The sequence below is a fragment of the Pseudophryne corroboree genome, chromosome 10 (genome assembly GCF_028390025.1).
Source record: "Pseudophryne corroboree isolate aPseCor3 chromosome 10, aPseCor3.hap2, whole genome shotgun sequence".
Lineage (NCBI taxonomy): Eukaryota > Metazoa > Chordata > Amphibia > Anura > Myobatrachidae > Pseudophryne > Pseudophryne corroboree.
The window spans coordinates 332,363,074-332,387,079 of NC_086453.1; the positions used below are offsets into that span (position 1 = coordinate 332,363,074).

The window sequence follows — 24,006 nt, forward strand, 5'->3', positions numbered from 1 at the left end:
ATATATCACATATATACAATATAAATGTAAACCACTTTTCTTTCATTGTACTTTACTGTGCTCTATTAACTGGGGCATTGTTGATGGTTTTCTTGTTTGTAAGGTCCATGTCTATGTTTTACTTTTCTTTATAGTTCTATGGGAAACTTTGATTGCAACTTCAGTAATTACGAGCACAGAAGCCACCAGGGAATGGAATTTAGCTGGAGCTGCTGATGTTTTAAGGCTCTTTGGGTGAGTACATACTACTTGGTTTAAAAATAACACTTGCAGTGAGATGGCTATTTTTTTTTACAAGTGACTGATAAGAATTGTACAACAATTAAAGCAGATTACAGAGAATCATGAAATATAACATGATATACAGTACTATAGCCTGATACATTTGATATAATACCATTAAGAATATCTGGTATTCGTTTTATTATTAATATCCTTTATTTATATTGCACAGCAAGGGTTTCGCAGCAGCCAGTTACAGAGTATATAAACAAATATTCCAAAAAAAAGTGACTTACAGTTTAAGACAAGACAAGTACAAGGTATATAAACATAGCTGCATCAGCACATAACACTAAAATAACTATTAGGGTTGCAGAAAACTGAGGGGTTTGGTGCTGTCAAAGGGAGAATGGATTAGACGATGATTTAAGAAAGAGAAGGAAAGGCATATAAGGCAAGAGAGTCCTGCTCATGAGAGCTTACATTCTAAGGGGGCGTGGGGGCAGACAGACAGGGGTGACACAGATGGGGTAGACAGTGAGCATAGAACAGAGTTTTAGGGTGAGAGTTGGCTGGGTTTGGTAAAGAAGTGGGTATTGAGAGCCCATATAAATTTTATAGAGCGGGGCAAAGTCTGAAATGTAGAGCATTCCAGATATGTGAAAAATCTCAGCACGTGACAAACCTTGGAAGTAGGAGTGCAAGGAAGTAATCAGTAGGTAGCAGAGTTAAGAGGATGGGAGTGTATAGGTAGATAAGGTCAGTGATATAAATGGGAGAGGAGTAGGTGAGGGCTGTGTAAGTCAGTGTGAGAAGCTTGATTTGTATTCTGAAAGGGAAGGGGAGACAGTGAAGGTATTTTAAGGGGGTAGGTGGATTTAGTACATTTGGTGAGGAAGATGAGCTGGGTTGCAGTATTGAGGATAGATTGGAGTGGAGAGCGGCATTTGTCAGGGATGCCACACAGGAGAAGATTACAGTAGTGCAGTCTGGAGTTGACCAGTTAATGGATGAGTGCTTTAGTAGCATACTGGGTGAGAAAGGGTCTATTTCTGGAAATATTTTTGAGGTTAAAATGTATGATTTGTGAGAGGTGCTGAATGTTTGTTTTGATGGAGCAGGAATAATCAAGGATCACTCCAAGACAGCACACTTAGGGGCTAGAGGAGATAGTATTGCCAACAATTAAATGAGGTGAGGTTGTGCGGGAGGGTGGGAAGATGATGAGCTTAAACATGTTAGGTTTAAGAAAGTGCTGGGACATCCATGAAGAGATAGCAGTGAAACAGTTGGAGATATGAGTGAGAAGAGCAGGGGACAGGTAAGGGGAGGAAAGGTAGATCTAAGTATTATCAGCATAGAGATAATATTGTAAGTTAAAAGAGCTAATAAGCTCACCTAAAGAGGACAAATAGAGAGAGAAAAGGAGAGGACCAAGCATAGACCCTTGTGAAGTGTGGGGAGGTGGAGTCATGAAAGGAGACAGAGAAGGAACAGTCAGATATGTAAAAGGACAGCCAGGAGAAAGCCGTATCATGGGGACAAAGGGAGTGAAGGATTTGCAGAAAGAGAGAGTGGTCCACATTGTTAAAAACGGCAGAGAGGTCAAGGAGAATAAGCAGAGAGTAGTTCTCCTCAAGTTTAACAAGAAGGAGGTCAATTGCAGACTTTTATGAGTACAGTTTCAGTGGAGTGGAGAGGATGGAAGCCAGACTGGAATGGTTCAAGCAGTGCGTAGGAGGAAAGAAAGGAACTAATGTGGTTGTAGACAATATGCTCAATGAGTTAGGTGGCAAAAGGATCAGTAGTCAGAGATGGTGATTGGATCAAGGGTGGGTTTTTTTAATAATAGGGGAGATGAGTGCATGCTTGAAAGCATAGTGTACAGTGCCTGATGAGGGGGAGAGATTGAGGAGATCGGCAAGATGGGAACAGGAATAAGAAGAAAAGAAGAGGATGAGGCAAGAGTGGTTAGATAGGGTTAAGTAAGGTGGAGGGGTGGTGTAATGGATGGGGTCCATGACTTCCTCACCAGATACAGGGGATGGCAGAGTTGGTAGAAGGGATGGGGAGGCATGGTAGGGGAATGGAGGTGGCTTGTTTCTGATGCTCTGTGTGATGTGATATCCTGACATATGGAGTCAGTTTTGGATCTGAAGTAAGTGGAAAAAAACAAGGTCAGAGAGTGAGGAGGGGTGATGAGGTGGGTGTGGGCAGAGAAGGGAGTTGACAGTAGCAAAGAGGCACTGGGCTTTTGAAGATTGGGTGGAGATGAGGTTCTTGAAGTATAACTTTTTGCGAGGGAAAGAGCAGCACTGAAGGATGAGGGCATAAGTTTAAAATGGAGGAAGTCTGCTTTAAAGCGTGATTTCCTCCACTGTCACTCATATCTGGTGCATTTGGTGTGCCAGGGTTGAGGTGTTGATCTGCAAGGGCGAATAGTGGTCAGTGGAGTTACAGAGTCAAGAACAGAAGGGATGCATTATATAGGGAAGTAGCTAGTTCAGGGCATCAGAAAAAGAATAGGAGAAATAAGTGAGTCATATTTAAAGGATTGCAAAGTGCTGTTTATAACTTCAATGTTACGCTTAGTGATGGTAGCCTTATGAGGTAGAGATGGAGAAGCAGAGAGATAAGTTAAAAGAGAGCAGGTGGTCAGAGAGGGGGAATGGGGAGTTGGAGAAGTCATAAATATCACTGCAGTTAGTGAAGACCAGATAAAATGAGTGCCCACTCACATGGGAGCAAGTGAGTATCCACTCACATGGGAGAGGGAGTAGGTTCACTCGGAGTGACCAAGTGAAGATGTAAGGTTAAGGAGTTTAGAGGCATGGGATTTTGTAAGGATAGCTACTGGGATGTTGAAATCACCAAAGATCATGGAGGGAATGTAGAAGTGAGGCAGACAGGAAGCAAAGTTGTCAAAAATTTGAAGAGAATACCAGGGGGATGGTAAATGACAGCTATTCGAGGATGGACAAGTTGGAACAGGCGTATAGCATGAACCTCAAATGTAGATAAAGTAAGTGATGGTTCTGGGGGTATGAGTTGTTAGGAGTAGCTAGAAGATAACAGGATACAACACCAACACCATGGCAGGGGGTTGGTATAAATTTGCTGATTAAGGATAATATTGCGTGGCACGAGCCATGGTGCTGTTCACTCATATCGGACATCTGTCTTTTGCCTTCTATCCATATTAGTAATTGAATTGCACACATAAATAACATGAAATACATTGGCATTTCTAAAATAGGTGCAATGTACATATGTCTCTTGGTAGAGGGAGACTACACCACACACAATTTACCTCCATGTTTTATTATCTACTTTTCCAGAGTCCCATACTGAAGCTACATCCATGGTAAAAAAAAGAATCACCATAAAATGGCCACCACGCATGCGCTGTAACGTTTTAGTCTCCAGAATATGGTGGGTGCCAAGTTTCTGGAGACCTGCGCAAGCGCAGTAGACAGAGACAATGCCAGAGTCTACTGAGTTGAGAAGAGGAGGGGGCACACCTGGAGTCTGCACATGTACCTCACCTCTGTTAAAAAGCCCCTGATTAAATGACTACCTCAATATCCATAGTACCTGTGCATGAAATTTTTCCCTTTAGTGATGCGAATATTATGTTTATTCTTTTAAAAAGTCTCTAATGGGACACATGGTGAAGCTAACTTGGATGGCACACCAAACAGGGCTATAGGATTTGGTGCAGTTTGAGGGTAGGTGTGAACTCATCTGTATAATCTTAGTTCCAACATAAAGATTATTATTTCTTTATATAGTGCCACCATTTTATGCACCGCTATACTGAGAATAAATGTAATTCTCATTAGTTCCAGCTTTATTAAAGCTTACAGTCTAAATTGCCAAACACACAAACTAGGGTAATGGTGTCATAATAGTTTACATACACTCGCTGAAAAAATAGTGTAAAGTCTCCATTGGAAATTTCAATAAATCATTTTCAAAGGCCCATTCTAAATAATTAGCAACATATATTTCCAGATGCTCAGTAGTCACAGCTATCAACACGATAGTATTTAATGGAACTAGAATAATCTTATATTATCTTATCACAGAGTGGCTGAATGTCATGTTTTTGTCCCTCTTTTCTTCGCCTGGCACGTAAACTCTGTTTACATTTTCCGGAGCCAATTTATATTCATCATAAACCTGAACATCAATATTATAACATGATTTATCATCCTTAATGTGCTTCTTATGGGAATGCATATGATGGTGTGTATTATGAGCCATGGCAGTGGCTCATTCCTGTTTTGCATTTTGGTTATGTATTTTATGTTTTACTTCTGTTTCTGTTCCCTTGGCTTTTGTGGGGTGTCCGGTGTCCACCCTTAAGGAGAGGGTACTGTTATGAACCACAAGCAGTGGTTCATTCCTGTTCATGTATTTTATGTTCTAGTTCTCTTGCAGGCAAGGATTTCCTTTGCTCTGGTTTAGATGACTCTTGTTGGCCGCCAGTGGTGAGTCTGTGTTATTGCAGCCTGTTTCCATGTGTTTAGCCTCACCTGTCTGTTAATTGCACCTGTCAGTTTTGAGTCGTGCAGCAGGGCAGCTGCATGACATAATTAATTAGGGTCCCTGCTGTGATTGGATGTATTCCTTGTTATATTCTCCCTCACTGCCTGACACAGACGCCAGTGATTGCTTCTGTCTAGCTGCATCCTGCCTTGAAGCATTCCTGTCCAGGAGTCCTATGGCTTTGCCTGTGTCCGATCCAGTATCCTGCTTCTTGGTGTACACTAGTCTGTCGTTTGGAATTCTACCTGTCTTCCGGTCCTGAGAGCCTGTGTCAGCTACTTTGGGGGTTCCTGTCCTTTTGCCAGTATTCTTACCGGCTTTGTGAGTAGCGGCTTTGCCGCATCCCTCGGCCTAGTCCGTAGCTACTTGTTGCTTTTGCTTTGGATTTTCTGCAGAGGGTTCTGCGTATGCTGTCACCGCCGGTACATAACAGTATTGTGTCGGCGTGTGGACAGCATTTTCTTTGTTGTTGTTTATCCTTGCGGCTGTGCCGCACATACTTTATTTAAGTTCTGTAGCAACCCTAACTGGGTACTTCCTTCTCTAGTTAGAGGTTCCCCTTGTCATCGCCCTGTCTCAGTCTACGTCTTGTCTCCAACTAAAACTGGGGGGCTTCGAAGTTGGGCAGACATAATCCGTCCTTCAAACGCGGCTGCCGTGGGCCCAAGAAACCATAGTCACGCAGGCGTAGGCTGACAACAAGGGTGAGACAACGGAGTTAGGGATCCTTGGGGGCGCTGCCGAGCTCTGTTTCTAGTCGCAGCATTACATTCCTGTACTTTGGGCTCATCCACCCAATTTCAGGATTACCAAGTACAGTAAACATAACAGTGTGATGATGTGCCTTTTCATGAGCAAATAAACTTCTTCTTTTTTTTTCTCACAACATGTTTTTAATTTTTAACATTTAGATATTTAATTTAAAATTAGCTTTGGCTGTGATTTACACCAAAGTAGACAAAAAGTTCTAAAGATTATGCTCGCTCAAACTCAACAAGTGTTGCATGATCTGCATGACCTTAGTAGAATTCTCCAATTTGTATTATTGTGCAAATTATAAAATGTAATTTTTGCATTATTGTGCATAAACATTTTATATATTTTGTATTGGGTTTTTGTACTTGTTTTTGTTATATATTTTCTGCTATTTTCTCTGATCCAGCCTTTGTTTGTTTCTGAAGATCAACACATAAATTTCAAAAGGTACAGATGTAGCCACATTCATCTATCCTCCGAATGACGTGTAGTTGGAAAAAGTAGTTGCATTAAGTATGTCTGCACCTGGCTGCAGGGCAGCGTTTTTGGTTGCAGGGTGGCATATACAGTCGAAGTGTAAAGAATTAAGCATCTGGCGAGTGCAATACCCATGCTCCTCCACCAAGTGTAACTTTTGAAAACTGTCATTGCGCATATGTGAAGGCTCCAATTTAATGTCAAATGATGCTTGCTGTTTGAGAAATCCTTTTTTTATCCTTTTTTATTTCCATTGCATGCCTTATAAATGAACAATGGACTTCATGGGCACTTTTTTATATGATCTCTTTATGTCAAGAAAAAGGACTGCTTCTATGAAGAGCTAAATGTGTGTATGTGTATGCAAACAAACTGAAAATGACAATGAATAACTGTAGTACTAAACATATTCACATCACATTAAAAAAATGCAATCAGTAAAATAGGTGTGCAAAAGCTGACGTTGTGGCTTATTTGGTCTAATGGTGCCTAGCAATGCCCTGAAATTAAAAGTTTTTACACCTTTTATTACAATTTAGAATTCGGATGTTAGCAATAATATTCTGGATATAATGTATATTTTACATTACAAATCTCGTGTTATTTACACACTGTGACTTGTGCTGTGCTCATGGACTTCACAATTTTGGAAGTGATGTTTAACAAAGAAGCAGTGATATTGTAACATGCCTTTACAAATAGACAGTGGGTTTCAGGGGCACTCTATGATATAATCATGAGAAGAGCTGAGTGCATCTATTGATGCAAGTAAACAAGCAGTTACTATTTCTTATCCAGTATATGGCTGTACACTGGCATTCACTTACAAAGACTACTAGTGTCAGCACTGAAAAAGTATTTTTTTGTGCATTGAGTTGACTGTTGTCTGTTGCCCAACTGAAATGACGGTGAACAACTACTGTACTGTACACCGTAGTCGAGAGAGAACACTTTTCCATAAAAAGTGAACATTGCTCTGCCCCTAACCTCACCTCTATCACACCAATAACTCCTCCCATAACACACCCCCTGATGCTCCATGCTTTATGCCCATTTTTTTATATAAATTTAATATAAATTTGATATACATTTTTTTCATTTGTCATGTCTGCTCTAATAAAAGCATCTTACAAGATATGTGTTCCATCATATAAGACTTACAGTACCAAGCCTTTGTGTTTGATCTCATAATTAACCCATAGACGGGACATAGGTTTAAAAAATCCATTGTACTCCATCTGTACAATTCAATACAGGTAAATGCTGTTGTTATTGCTGCCATGAAGATATTTTCATTGTAAACTTTAGCTTAAAGATATTTTGCATACTTCCAATTCACCATGACTTTATTATCATCATCTGTGAAGTCTAAAGCAGACACTAGTCATGAGTTGGGCATGTTACTATGGTGATAACATAGCTATTGATAATTTTACTTTCGATTTCCTGTATGAATTTTTACATGTCAATTTTCACAGTACAGTACATCACTTTTTAATTGTTTTGATTGTTTACAGAATGACAATACACGTTTCAATCCATGTCCCGTCATATCTAGTCATTTCTGTTCTTCAGTGAAGTGATTTATATTTTCCTTTACAATTGCCAATGTTTTGTCAGAGTGGTCTCTGATTATTGACGTGACATCAAAATACATGATGGTCTATTACCACTGTGCATTAACATCTTCATTAATGCTGACATTGTTTAATTTGCTCCATGAACATGACATCTTTCCAAAGTCTACCCATCAAAGCATAATATTGTTCAGCATTTCCACCTCTTTGTCTGTGTATTCTTATTTTTGTCATCCGTTCACTACATCAGATGTTGCATCAGCATCAGCTGGCATAACTACATCGGCTGACGTAGTTGCATCAGCACCAGCTGTAACCACATTGGATGCCTCGAACAACATCTTCTGTTACTGCAGAACTGTGATCTGCTGACTCCATATAACCCCGTTTTTTTTTGTTTCTGCACCATTTTGTATACTATATGTATAAAAGTCTTCTTGCTCATATCTGTTATAGTTATAGGACTAGACTGTGTGTCAGGGATTATAATGATGTCAAGTTGTGATATCAGTTTAACCTTATTAATATAATTTTTTTTCTTTAGTCTCCATGATTTCTTTGTAGGCTCTGTAATAATAACACTAGTACGTGCAGTATATTCATATTCCTGTGTGTATATGATAATCTTGCTTGCATTGTTGTTTGGTCTTTGTACTGTGTATTTCAGAACAGTTGTTGTCACTATGTTTATTTGAATCATCGTGTATCATTGGCAGATGCTGCCACTTAGCTGGGATAGTGTCTGAGTAGGGCAGTTTATTTTCAGACATGTAGCATTCTGATTAGTACTTAGATCATCTCCTCAGTGTTGTGCATGGCATACCTCTGTTGTGCTTGTTTGGCTTCAAATGACAATATACGTGATTCATAATCAATTATTGAGAATCATTTAGGTGGTAATATGAGTTCAGCGGCATCAAGCAACCAAAATAGGCTACGTCATCGTTGATCATCCGTGACCACGTGATTGCCTGGAAAGCGGCTTCAGTCTCCGTCATTATAGCTTGTTCATAACAACTCACTAAATCAGCATCTGTAATAAAAATAATGGTATAAATTAGATATTTAATTTTATGTTTTACATTCACAGTTTGCACTGTGGGGAAAAAAATTGTAGAGCACCTATCAGCACCTTGAGTCTTATTGGAGAAAGAGCACTATATAAACAATTTCTTCTTCTCTCTTCTCTCTTCTCTCGGCTGTAAGTTTAGAACATCCATTAAGAAACCCTGTATTGTGCTGTCTTTGTTTGGACTTGCCAGATTATCTGTTAATCACACACATGTATGATTATTTTCTTTTAAAAAGTTAAAACCATTTTTTCCCGCTCACATGTTCATCAACTCACAACTATATTGTGATACTTACTGTTTGCCATATTTTAGATATATGTTGTTGAATTAGCTTTAATTTTTCTTTTTGCAAGGCAAAGGGGCCCTCTAAACTCTGGCATCTGAACCCTGGCATCTGGATAGGCTCGAAGCTGTGGACTGGATTTCCAGACTCCCGGATCATCATCTGCTGTGACCACACTGACACTGCTGCCTGCTGGAACCACTACCCATTGCTCTCTGCTGCTTACCTGTGAACGCTCCTATGTCATTGGGATCCACCTGTGCAGGTACCCCTGTGCCTGCCCATTGGTGTAATTATTTTTTGGGAGAGCCACTGATCTGCATTCTGTGCATTTCCCTAACTGCCTGCCAGTTCCCTGTTTGGCTCTGATGGTACCTATGAAGGCCCATCTTGAAAGTTTGCCAGGGGCCTCCAAGCCTCTAATTACATCACTTGCATAAAGATGCAGTCATGTTGCACAAAAAGTTACATTCATAACTGCAATAGCAGAGAAGATAATGGGTGTTAACCCCCCTACAATGAGTCAAATAGATGTTAAAATATATATATGAAAATAGTACTGGGACTAGAGAGCATAGTTGCTACAATACTGCGAGAATATAAGGGACAGTCACCCATCAAGTAGAATAATAGTGAAAAAAGAAAGTGCAGTGTAGTTAACTAGTGAATATGATAGCAATAACAAAAAATAGCAATATAAATTGAATACACAAATTAGTATTGTAAAAACATTAGCAATTATGTATTGATACATCATTAAAAAAGATAAGTTCCATATAGGACCACTTAAAAAAATAAACAGATTACCTATAGAACATGATCATATTTATAAAATGAATCCGTAAGTAGAAAATAATGGAGTTATTGCTAATAAAAGAAGGATAATGGGCCACATGGATTATACTGTACATGAAATTTAAAGTGGAGTGAGTCTCTCCAAATTAGTGGTACTGTATTTCCAAGCCTGATACTAGGAAAAGTTCCTTCCTAAATTGTATGAAGTAGCATTGCAGAGATATCCAGATTAATAGTAGCCTTTTCAATGTAAACTTTGCAGACCTTTATGGGAGTAGACTTCTTACAGTTTATTGGTGTGTTGCAGATGCTGGGTTCCAAAAGAATGCAGGATGAATTAATACCACATTCAATGCAAGTTAAAAGAAGGTGATGCAACTGTGAATCCAAAGCAATTGCCGAGGCAATATCCACTGTGTTGGATTAATGTACTGTATATAAAATGAGAGTTCCATAGATTTCTAAGGTATACCCCAATGTTTAAAAAAACTAAACACATTTCCCTGGTAATATCAGTTTATTAATAAGCAAATAAAGTTCAATATTCAGAAAATATAACAGCATTAATAGTATTTGTAACTGCCCATTTACATGACACATTTGTATAAGATAGTGACACCATCAATTGGGAAGTGATGTGGAATGCATTATGCTTTCCAAACCTCATTATACAGTATATATATTGTCAGAGGCAGACTGGTGCTAAAAATAGTCCCGGTCATTTAAAGCATGCAAGCTACCCTTGGCATCAACATTTGGCTTCTGGAATAGACTCCACAGTGGTGAGTAGAATAATGGTAAAGGAACCTGGCACTGAATGCTATAATTGTTCTAATTGTAATTGCTGAGATGCTGAAAATAAAGGTTACCCAACCTTCTTCTTATAGTACTGTATAATACAAGAGTGCAATGTATAAAGGGACAATGTTGAGGTAAATAGTTCACTTGCCATACAGATGGAGCCATGATAATCGTGGATCCTTCTGTGCCTGGGCATGCATACGTCCGTGATGCGCACCCACCTTATTCACTAGAATGGGAGCGTCTCAGTGCGCTCCCAGCGTGACTAGGTGGGTGGATCACCTAGTCATGCCAGTAGCGCTCATATGCGATGGAGCCACACTGGATGAGTGTGTCTCCATCTGTACATTAATAGAGTCCTAGCTAATATATGGTAAAGTTAATGTCACCGACTTGACTTATATCTCTCCACACTATAATTATGAAGATAACACTTGACTCTGTAGCCTTTAGAGCGTCTCTGTACAGTATTTTCTATTTGAATACTAAGTAGCATGAACAGCTTGCAACAATCTACTCTAAAGGCTACATAGGCACGTGTTATCTTTCTAAGTATAAAGGGGAGAGATAAAATCTAATCCCTAAGTTCCTGGATGCCAAAACACTGTGATTAGCATCTCTGTACAGTATTTTCTATCTAGCCAGAATCCCCGCACCCCGTGCAAGCTGCACGGACAATTGGAGGGGACCCGACATATGGATGCTTGCCGTTTTCCTTTGTGGTGTCACATAAATGAGTCAGTCTGCTCCGAAAGCCAAGAGTCTCCTCTTTCATATGGAAGCAGTCTTGAGTATCTTGGACAACCAGAACCAGAGATATTGAGGTACAAAGTGGACACATTTTCCCATAGACTACAATGGGCGCATTAATTCAAACCCACTATGAGTTCCGATGTTTGCTGTTAGCCTTGTGTCATAGAAACTTGGTGTCAGTATCCTCTGGTAGCTAATTGTCTCCCCTTCCATACCAACGCAGTTCTGAGCCGAATGGAGCCCCAGAACTGGACATATTAAGCTTTAAGTTCATTTCAATTTCATTTCATTTAATAGCACACATAAACCTATCATCAATGAACATGTTCGTTTGCATCCGTATACACTATTTTTATTAATTTAATTATTAGTTTCTTGTTTTTGTGTCCCGACAGATAATAAATATTTTTGACAGCCTCTCTGAACTCACCACCTCCCCCTTCACCCTTCCCACTCCCCTGAGAAACTTATCTTTTCAGACAAAGAGGCCAACACTGTATGTAAATTAGGGGCTGATACTACAGTCGCTTTGGTTGGGGGAAAAGACTAGAGAGGGCCAGTGTGAATGTACATTAAACAGTACAGTACTGTGCTACGGATTTGCATGTCAGATGCCCCAACAGTTAGTTTTGGACACAGGTCTTTTCCTGTGTGCATAATTCTATTGAATGTAAGGTTCTTAAATATATGAATGTTCAAAAAAATAATTAATAAAGTGTTAAGAAGAAATAACACAAAAAAACAAAGGCATTTCACTTTGGGAATCAAACCCGGGACTCTGAGCACTTGGCCATGACACATGGTGATAGAAACACAAGCTCATGTGTAAATGTAAGCAGTGATCCCTTCCCATGGTTTTAGCTGTATTAGCCACGAAATTTGGATGCTCACATACAGTACTGTATGCCATAACGTCAATAGACCATTGCTTTAAAACATTTGTTTGCTTATGTATACACTATTTTTATTCATTGATTAGTGTACGGGGCTTGTATGCTCACACAACCCATCAATGGACAATTGCTTTACCACATTCTCTTGCATCTGTATACACTAATTTTATTGATTGATTTCTTTTTTTTTTTATTGACTCTCTCTGTCTGACCATTGGTCTGTGTGTACAGTATACAGGAACATTACAGTCATCACTGACCATTTGCCCGAGCTTGTAGATCAATCCGCCACTATTCGCTCTACATTACTGGATTAGTGGAGTGTTAGCCACCTAGTGGTGAAGCTGTGTATTGCATGCTGCATATGTAGTCATGCCTTAACGCACCTGTCCGTGCAACAACTGAACTACCTGAGCTATTGCTTAGGCATGACTAATTCTCCATTTAGGCAGAGAAACCACAACGATGAGGGAGGCTCCATCTGTACACCTTCTTACCTGCTAAGAGATCGGAGCAGGTTAGCACAAACCAGAGAGACAGGTCTCCTTGGAGAATCCAGGAATAATGTTGCCCAGAAGGTATGCAGTGAAGACCGGCAGCCAGTGCATCTCCATGGGGCCATGGCAACTTCTTGGTCACAGTAGAGCAATTTAAACATGCATGGGTTAGACATAAGGATATACTTACAAAGAAATAAGGATCAAATTAGGTTTGAGATAAAAAATTTGGTAAAAAGAAGGGTCAGACTAGATGGGCCAAGTGGTTCTTATCTGCAGTGAAATTCTATGTTTCTATGTTCAGCGGAGTAGAATCTGCTGAAGTGAAGATTTCAAGAGAGGGGGTGGTTTTTAGGTTTTGTCTGCGGAAGGGAGGGTTAGGCCGTGCCCAGTGGATAGGTTTAGGCTGCAGGAAGCAAGGTTATGGCTAGGCCCCCCCCAGGGAGGGCTAGACTGTGGTGAGGAGGGTTATGTTTATGCACAATGAGGGGTGTTAGCGTTAGGCTGTTGGGATTTGATTGTTAGGTTTAGGCTTCAAGGACAGTGGGTTAGGGTAAGAGGGCCAGAGGGAAAAATTAAGTATACTTAACTTCCCCTGTTGGGATTCCAAACATCAGGATGCTGCATCAGTATTCTGCCGATATCCCAAATGCCGGCAAATCGAACCCAACCCCATTTAACATTTTCAGTATTAATGATGCAGTATCCTTTATTCCAAGTTACTATAAAGTAAGGGTCGTTAACCCCATTATCTGCATCAGCATCTGCACCTTTGGAAGAAGAATGAATGATCTTTTCCATTAATTCATCACTTAATGTTGTTGGAGGCCTTTCAGGTGTTTATAGATCTGTGATCATTGGGCAACCTGCATTATACTGTACAGTATTTCTTTATTTTTTTTAATGTCCCTTGGAATTAGAGATGTGCTGAGGGCACTATTCGTTTTGGATCTGGATCACCGCTCGTGTTTTGGATCTGGATTGGTTTTGCCAAAACCAACCTTTCGGGTTTTGGTTTTGGATCTGGATGATTTTTGAAAAAAACATTAAAACAGCTAAAATCACAGAATTTGGAGGTAATTTTGATCCTACAGTATTATTAACCTCAATAACATAAATTTCCACTCATTTCCAGTCTATTGTGAACACCTCACACATCACAGTATTGTGTTTAGGCCAAAAGGTTGCACCGAGGTAGCTGGATGACTTCGAGGTAGCTGGATGACTTAGTTAAGTGACACAAGTGTGTGGCACAAACACCTGGTCCATCTAGGAGTGGTACTGCAGTGTCAGACTGGATGGCAGATTTAAAAAATAGGCCCCAAACAGCACATCATGCAAATAAGAAAAAGAGGTGCAATGAGGTAGCTAGATGGCTAAGCTAAGCGACACAAGTGTGCGGCACAAACACCTGGCCCATCTAGGAGTAGCACTGAAGTGTCAGACAGGATGCCAGATTTAAAAAATAGACCCCAAAGAGCACATCGTGCAAAGAAGAAAATCAGGTGCAATGAGGTAGCTGGATGACTTTCCTAAGTGACACAAGTGTGATGCACAAACGCCTGGCCCATCTAGGAGTGGCCCTGCAGTGTCAGAAAGGATGCCACTTTTAAAAACTATGCCCCAAACAACTCATCATGCAAAGAAGAAAAGAGGTGTAATGAGTTAGCTATATAACTTTGCTAAGCGACACAAGTGTGCGGCACAAACACCTGGCCCATCTAGGAGTGGCATGCAGTGGCTGAATGTAGAAAGTGGCCCGCAATTTTTCAGGCCACCAACTGCATCTCCTGCATGCCCCTGCAATTTAAAAAAAAAATTATCCACCGCCAAATTAATTGTATGTGCAAAACATGGGACGTGCTGGAATTTTCCCAGATGCAATGCATGCATGATAATGGTGGATTTATACGGCAGTACCCCTGGACTTTTACAGCAGTACCCCTGGACTTATATAGCTGCACCACTTGACAGGACTTATACGGCAGTACCCCTGTACTTATACGGCAGTTCCCCTGAACTTATATGGCAGTACCCCTGGACTTACAGTATATGGCAGTACCCCTGGACTTATATTGCAGTAACCCTGGACTTATACTGCAGTACCCATGAACTTATCCGGCTACACCATTGGGCTGGACTTATACATTAGTACCACTGGACTTATACTGCAGAACCCCAAGACTTATATGGCAGTACCCCTGAACTTAAATGGTTGCACCACTGGACTGGACTTATACGGCAGTATCCATGAACTTATATGGCAGTATCCCTGGACTTTTACTGCAGTACCCTTGGACTTTTACGGCAGAACCCCAGGACTTTTACGGCAGAACCCCTGGACTTAAATGGCTGCACCACTGGACTGGACTTATACGGCAGCACCACTGGACATATATAAGGCAGTAACCCTGGACTTATACGGTCACACCACTGGACTTATGGCAGCACACAACACCACCACTGAACTGATGACAGTACAGGACACCACCACTGGACTAATGCAGCACAACACAGCACCACTGCACTGGACTTATGCAGTAGCAGCACTGGACTTATGGCAGCACAGGACACCACCACTGGACTTATGTCAGCACAGGACACCACTTATACGGCACTACCCCTGGACTTGCATGGCAGTACCCCTGGACTTATATGGCTACATCACTGGACAGGACTTAAATGGCAGTACACCTGGATTATATGGCAGTACCATTGGACATATACTGCAGTACCCCTTGATTTATATGGTAGAACCCCTGAACTTAAATGGCTGCATCACTGGACTGAACTTATACGGCAGTACCCCAGGATTTATATGGCAGCACCGCTGGACTTATAGATACCCCTGGACTTATACTGTACCCCTGGACTTATAAAGGACCCCATGACTTATATGGCTGCACCAGTGGACTTATGGTAGCACAGGACACCACCACTAGATTGATGCAGCACAACACAGCACCACTGTACTGGACTTATACAGCAGCATCAATGGACTTATGGCAGCACAGGACACCACCAATGGACTTATGGCAGCACAGGACACCACAACTGGACTGATGCAGCACAACACAGCAACACTGCACTAGACTGGACTTATAAAGCAACACTGGACTTATGGCAGCACAGGACACAACTACTGTGACTGGACTAATGTAGCACAAGACACCACCACTAGATTGATGCAGCACAAGATAGCACTGGAATGACACATTAGAGCAAGTCGCCACCCCATGCACCACACCACTTTTCCTCATAGACACTGAGGAGAAACGTCCTCTCGCTACACTCTCCAAGACTGGAGTGAAAATGGCGACGACACATGGTTACTTATATGGAATCCAAAACCCGTGAGAATCTGACAGCGGGATGATGACATTTTGCCTCATTCTGGTTTCTGAAACTGTCGGATAAACTCGAGCCGTACTCAGATCCTGGCTTGGAACGTGATGTTCGGTAGGGTTCGGTTCTCTGAGAATCAAACCCGCTCATCTCTCCTTAGAATTAAAGAAACTATAGAACAGTTAATGTGAATAACTGCTTTTTCAATTGTCTACAACATCAGGTGTGTAAAGTGTCATCAGTTCACTATTATTCTTTTACACTTTATTCCATTGTCTACCTTACACTTTAGAAAAGGGAGGATTGGAGCACAATGTTGTCTCATATTGATAATAGAAACAATATTAAACAAGATATTTTTTTCTGAAAGTAATATAGTGCCTGATTCAGAGATGTGTGGAATGTTGATGTACGCAATGGAGTAATTTTTTTTGCCACTGCACAAGCAAATAAGTTACACTTAGTTTGTGTCAAGATCATTGCGAGACAGCGGTCACAGTGATGAACTACTCACAAAGTCATTGACAGTAATAGACCCTTTCGTAAAGGTAACGAGGAGTGGTGAATCAGACACAAGCGTGTCACCACTGTTTTGAGAGTGTGTCACAGCTTTCAACTGCAATTCCATTTGGCGTTACAATGGCTCCAGCGTCTTACTTTCAGCAGTTAAATTGTGCGGCCATAGACAGTCAATGATTGCGCCTTTGTACTCAAATGGCAGCTAAGAGACACCGCCAGTTTGTGTCTCAACACAAATCCTGGCGGATATGACATTTTGCATAAATTCGTACAGCCTTTGTGTACAAAGTTAAAGCTTTGCATTAGCATACAGTACATCTTTGAATCAGGCCCATAGTAGACATGAGGGATGATAAATTAGCAGCAGTTTTATACAAGCTAGTAATAGCTGGAAATGTATTAGCCCTTTCTCCATATCCATTAACCACTGTATATTCAGGGGTTTCCGAGCCAACTGTCATACTAAGGGATAAGAGATGTGCGGCGGACACTTTTCGGGTTTTGTGTTTTGGTTTTGGATCTGGATTCCCGCTTATGTTTTGGATCCAGATTGGTTTTTACAAAACCACCCTTTTGGGTTTTGGTTTTGGATCTGGATAAAAACATAAAAACAGCTAAACTAACAGAATTTTGGGGTCATTTTGATCCTACGGTATTATTAACCTCAATAACATTCATATCCACTCATTTCCAGTTTATTCTGAACACCTCACACCACACAATATTGTTTTTAGGCCAAAAGGTTGCACCAAGGTAGCTAGATGACTAAGCTAAGTGACACAAGTGGGCGGCAAAAACTCCTGGCCCATCTAGGAGTGGCACTGCTGTTTCAGACAGGATAGCAGTTTTAAAAAATAGGCCCCAAAACAGCACATAATGCAAAGAAAAAAAAGAGGTGCACCAAGGTAGCTGGATGATTAAGCTAAGCCATCCAAGTGGGCGGAACAACAACTGGCCCATCTAGGAGTGGCCCTGCAGTGTCAGACAGGATGGAACTTTTAGAAAATAGGCCTCAAACAGCTCATCATGCAAAGAAGAAAAAGAGGTGCAAGAGGTAGCTGGCTGACTTTGCTAAGCGACACATGTGTGCGGCACAAACACCTGGCCCATCTAGGAGTGGCACTGCAGTGTCAGATAGGATGGCACTTTTAAAAACTATGCCCCAAACAGCACATGATGCAAAGAAATAAAGAGGTGCACCGAGGTTGCTGGATGACTAAGCTTAGCAACACAAGTGTGCGGCACAATCACATGGCCCATCTAGGAGTGGCACTGCAAAGTCAGACAGGATGGCCGTTTTCAAAAATTGGCCCCAAACAGCACATAATGCAAATAAAAAAAAGAGGTGCAACGAGGTAGCTGTATGACTAAACTAAGCGACACAAGTGGACGGCACAAACACCTGGCCCATCAAGGAGTAGCACTGCAGTGGAAGACAGGATGGCAGTTTTCAAAACTAGGCCCCAAAGAGCACATAATGCAAATAAAAAAAGAGGTGCAAGATGGATTTGTCTTGGGCCCTCCCACCCACCCTTATGTTTTTAAATAGGACATGCACAGTTTAATAAACCCATCATTTCAGTGACAGATGGTCCCCCTGGAAAAGCTACCAAGTTCTTTGAATCATAGCTAGTTACCAACATACCACCTACTGTACATATTTGATGACTTTTCACATTATGAGAAGAGACGAGAGGAAGAGGACAATGTCAAGAAGGTGATTAAAAATTAGAGAGGCACATGCAATCAGAAACAACACACAGGCTTTCACCTCCACTCATATATTGGTATGGAACAGAAAGGACTTCAACCAAGCAAATATTTAATTATTAATTACCAAATTACTGGACAAACTGAAAAACTAGGGGCCAAAGCCTCCTTCTCCATTTTCAGGGATTAAAATAATCTCAGATTTAATACTGGAATGCAAATTAACTGGTTTATACCACAGGATCAAAATTGGATATTTTCCCCTCCATGGAGTCTTGTTTTGTGAAAATCTCGTAGGTTTCTTTTTTATTAATTTTTTTATTGCATTTTTATTTACATATATTGTGGCAGATGCTTTATTTTTGTTTTTCACAGCTCCCAGTTACATGCATGTGAGCATACCTCTTTGTCTTGATTATTTTATTCATATTAAGTATTAAGCACGACTGTGCAGTAATTTTTTTTGTTATTTAGCCTCTGCTCTAGTAGAGCTTACCACTCTACAGTCCAAACTTATTTCATACTATTAGTAGGACTGTGGGAGGAAGCAATGCTAACCTCTGTGCCCACAGCATGACTCAGCCAGGTAAACCAGACATCTTCCTGGCTGTAAACCTCCATGAGACCACATACTCAGCCTTATTCAGTGACTGTTTGTGCCTCACAGGAGGTCCTCGCCCATCTAGTGCTGCAGTGCAATGGAAATCTGATGCAATACAAGATCACTGAAACTCTGTTCTTCTAACACTGATAATTCTTGCGATAACCCTACGCAGCCCTTAGGAAAAGAAGATCCATGTACAACAAATGCGCATCTTCTAAATAAATATTTCCAAAATGTGGAATATCAATAATAAATCAAAGTTAAGGTTGACAAATTGGAGCCATTCATTTGAGTGCGTCCCTAACTTGAAATAATTGAGAACAACCTCTCACTAATGCTCAGGCAGAAAACATCACAATTACCTGTCCGGCAGTTGCGCTGGATTATTATTCAGCCTCTTTTGAGTCACACTGAATTTGGCCACAAATGTGGGGTCCCCCCACTTTATTTAAAAACAGTTCGACAATTTCCTTTTCCACCTTTGCGGCTAGTTTTCACAAATCTGTTTGTTTGTGAAGGTTGTTTCATATCTGCTCTAGGCTTTCATTTAAACCTAGGATCAAGTACAGCAGCAACCCTGAACTTATACAGCATTGGCAGCACCCCTGGAGAATTACACAGCACAGCAGGCTGACAACAGCACCCCTGGACTTAAATGGTGGTTGGCAGCATGCCTGGACTGATAGGGCAGAGAGGCAGCCACCCATATAGGGCAGCACCCCTGGAATGATGTGGCAAAGAAAATACGTACAGGATGGAATTGTCCTTGGGCCCTTTCATCAACCCTTATGTTGTATAAACAGTACATGCACACTTTAAAAAAACAAACATTTCAGCGACAGGGTCTGTCACATGACTGTGGCTGAAATGATTGGTTTATTTGGGCCCCCACCAAAAAAGAAGCAATTAATCTCTCCTTGCACAAACTTTCTCTACAGTGGCAAGATGTCGTCCTCATCCTCTGAATTCCATCCCCATCAGTGTTTACATCCTCACAGAGAAATAATATTCAAACAAACCACATAATTTAGATGTCAGTGGACTGCTTATGCTACTACCCACTGCTTACACTACTTACGCTACTACCCACTAGTACTACCCACTACTACCCTTCTGAAGTTGACAAAGACTTATGATGAATGTGCTGCAGGTGATATATGAAGGAGGATGTTCCTAGGTGGTTAACGTCCTTACCCCTACTTATTATGGATTGACAAAGGTAACAGATGGCTTGACTCCTATTGTCCGGATGTTTGGAGAAATAATTCCACGCCAAAGAGGTGTCTTTTTTTTTATTTTGCCCAGGCATGACAATGGGATTTTCCATCCCATGGCAAACAACTGTCTCCACTGGTGCCTTTTTCAAACAAACCACATCACCATCATACTCCTCATCGTCAACTTCCTCCGCAGTGCCAGCTGCACCCATATTCTCCTCATCCTGGTGTACTTCTACAGTGACATACTTAATCTCAATATCAGCAACTGGACTGGTGGTACTCCTCCCAGCACTTTCAGGGGGCGTGCAAATGGTGGTAGGAGCCTCCTCTTCCCATACAGTGTTGTGAAGGTCAGGTCTAGACATTGCAACTGCAGACAGTGCCAGCACCTTTTATTTTCATAACACCCCTGTAATTTTACAGCATACAAGACAGGGCGAGTGTACATTGATTTTCACTGCACCCTAGAATTATTACAGCATACAAAGGGCCAGTGTACATTGATTTCCCTGCACCCCTGAATTTTTATAGCATACAGGGCCAGTGTAATGTTATTTAAACAGCAACACCTCTATATATTACAGCATACAGCAGTGTGCTTTTAATTTTTAAAAACTGCGCACCTGAATTTTAATAGCATACAGGGCCAGTGAAATGTTATTTAAACAGCAGCACCCCTTTCTTTTACAGCATACAGAAGTGTGAATTTAATTTTTAACTGCACCTCTGCATTTTTACAACATACAGGATCAGTGTAATGTTATTTGAACAGCAGCACCCCTATATTTTACAGCATACAGCAGTTTGCTTTAAATTTTTAACAACTGCACCTCTTAATTTTTACAACATACAGGGCTAGCAGTACCCCTATAATTTAAAGCATACAAGAGCAGTGTACGTTTAATTTTTAAAACAACTGTACCCTTGATTTTGTATAGCATACAAGGGCCAGTGTAATGTTATTTGAACAGAAACACCCCTATATTTTACAGCATACAGCAGTGTGCTTTTAATTTTAACTGCACCCCTGAATTTTTACTCATACAGAGTCAGCAGCACCCCAATATTTTACAGCTTACAGAGTAGTGTGCTTTTAATTTTTCACAACTGCACCCTTCAATTTTTACAACATACAGGGTTAGCAGCACCCCTATATTTTCCATCATACAGGAGGACAGTGCCCCTGCACCCTGTACAACACAGTGACAGCCAGGACAGCAACACCCATATACAGCTGCAGCACACAAAACACCAGTGACAGCCAGGATAGCCAGGACAGCACCACTAACACAGCACAGGTATACCAAAGTGACTGCAGCATAGGCATGCACACAGGGATGCCTGGTCTGCCCAGGCACCCCCTAATGTCCGGCACACAGAGCACCTCTCACCTGCTACTACAGCATGAACACACACAGTGATGCCCGTGACCACGAGATGCTGGCAAGACTGGCCTGCTGTGCTGCTCATTGCTGTGCTGTCACTGTTCTCCACCTTTATCCCTCCCACTGCGCCTGCCAACCAGTCAAAGCCGCACAGCGCACCCGGCATCCTGCTCCGACTGCCACGCACCCTTTTTCCTCTCATCCTGCACTGTCCTCCCACCCGCACACAGTCTCCTGCCCATGATCAGTGTGCCGTGGCTGCCACTGCCAACACATCAGGACTTAGGAGGACTCGGGGCTGATGCTGGAGCAGCTGGACTGACAGACAGTCAATCAGAGAGAGTGACACAGGACACTCACTTATATACTTAGATGGACTGTCAGTAATTCACCGCCAGGCATGGGGATTGAAATTATGCATATTTTTACAGTGCAGTATGGGTATGGGTATGATCCAGTAAGTTAGCTACCCAACCCAAAAAAATTAAATCTGTTGACTGTGGGTGCAGTGTGCACGCATGAGAAAAAAACAAGGGTTACATCATGACACTTCTTTTCTTATATGTTATATATATATATATATATATATATATATATATATATACAGGATATGCCTGGCACTCACGCTCAGAAGCAATTAGCAGGTCCGGTGCACAACCTCTCAGATGAGTATATAAACTCCAGGTAATGGAGGCACTCAGAAGAAAATAATGGACAACACTATTGCCAATGTTTCAGGGACCTCTACCTTTTATCAAGACACAACCAGCCAAAACAAATATCACAATATATATATACATAAAATAGCCTTACCCAACACCAATCAGAGAGAAGGATGCCACCTATGCATGACCTCACAGGTGCAACACAAATCCCCGTGGTCACTATCCTGCTGAGCACAAGTTGCCTAGTAACCTCCAACACTACGTGCTCTGGCCAATTACCATGTCCTCCCAACCGCTGACATCACGTATGAGTCACCAGACACATGAGCACAGTTCGGAGGAGCAGCATCTCACAAGTTCATCATCATGTTGGATCGCCTAGCAACCGCTCAAAGCCGGACATATACACATAAACATAAACACCAATGTGCATACAAAATGTGCAATAAAAACCAATTAAACCAAACAATAAATATACATAGGATCCTATATATGATCTTTAAATCCATAGTCCTGCAACCCTGTTATGTATAAAGAGCGGGCTGCATGGAATCTAATATACAATTAAACAAACAGATCTCTTATACTAGGTGAGTAATCTTAGGATAATTACAATAATATCCTCCACCACAGAAACCTATTTCGTCTCAGAATCAATGACCATAACTGGAAATCAATCAAATCTACTATAGAGCTGACTACTGTGAAAATACATACTACTAACTCATAAATCATAAATCATAATGCTGAAGCACTACAGAAAACAGTTGAAGCTTAATGCTTCATTCGGGCCATGATTGGGACAGATTGTATTGTATCAATACAAGCATGTACTCCCAATTTCTGAGGATCAAGTGAATTTGTAATGATGAAGCAGCTGCACGTAGACAGATCTAAAACATGGCAGAAAAGTTTAAAGCCAGAGAATACTCCACGGAATCACTCCAAAAAGCCATGGACAAAACCTTAGCAATTTCACGTCAAGAGGCTTTAATGTCCAAACAACGCCTTGACGAACATTCCCAGATGGTGTGGACACAGGACTATACTATGGCTAGCAAACACAGCACAAGGCAATTCAAGGAAAGAATTGCCTTACACAGATCAAGCATTTAAGCCGCATTGGAAGGGAAAGGAAGTGACCTCCCATTAGCCAGATATTTCAAGATCTGCAACCACACTCTGGCGACTATCCGATATAAGATTATAGATCATGTCCCGGATAGAGTGAGGGGTGGTGACAGGGGGTAAAACCCTGTTACAGAAAGAGGCATGGTGGATACACAAACTACAGATGGTGCATCCACATGGCCTGAATGAAGCATTAAGCTTCAACTGTTTTCTGTAGTGCTTCAGCATTATGATTTATGAGTTAGTAGTATGTATTTTCACAGTATTCAGCTCTATAGTAGATTTAATTGATTTCCAGTTATGGTCATTGATTCTGAGACGAAATAGGTTTCTGTGGTGGAGGATATTATTGAAATTATCTTTAGATTATTCACCTAGTATAAGAGATCTGTTTGTTTAATTGTATATTAGATTCCATGCAGCCCGCTCTTTATACATAACAGGGTTGCAGGACTATGGATTTAAGATCAGATATAGGATCCTATGTATATTTATTGCTTGGCTTTATTGGTGTTTATTGCACATTTTGTATGCACATTGGTGTTTATGTTTATGTATATATCTCTGGCTTTGAGCGGACGATGAACCTGTCAGATGCTGCTCCTCTGAGCTGCGCTCATGTGTCTGGTGACTCATACGTGACGTCAGTGGCGGGAGGACGCGGTGATTGGCCAGAGCACGTAATGTTGGAGGATACTAGGCAACCTGTGCTCAGGAGTATAGTGCCGCGCCTCCCTACTGACACTGAC

The 24,006-nt window shown here is 41.2% G+C and overlaps 1 long non-coding RNA gene across 1 annotated transcript in view; it reads right to left on the bottom strand.

Moving 5' to 3' along the window:
* Positions 1-415: 415 nt before the first annotated feature.
* Positions 416-24,006, bottom strand: part of LOC134966681 (uncharacterized) — a 32,632-nt gene continuing 9,041 nt past the window's right edge. The window contains exon 3 of the long non-coding RNA XR_010188689.1: positions 416-8,616. This is a non-coding gene — a long non-coding RNA (uncharacterized LOC134966681). The remainder of the gene's footprint in view (positions 8,617-24,006) is intronic.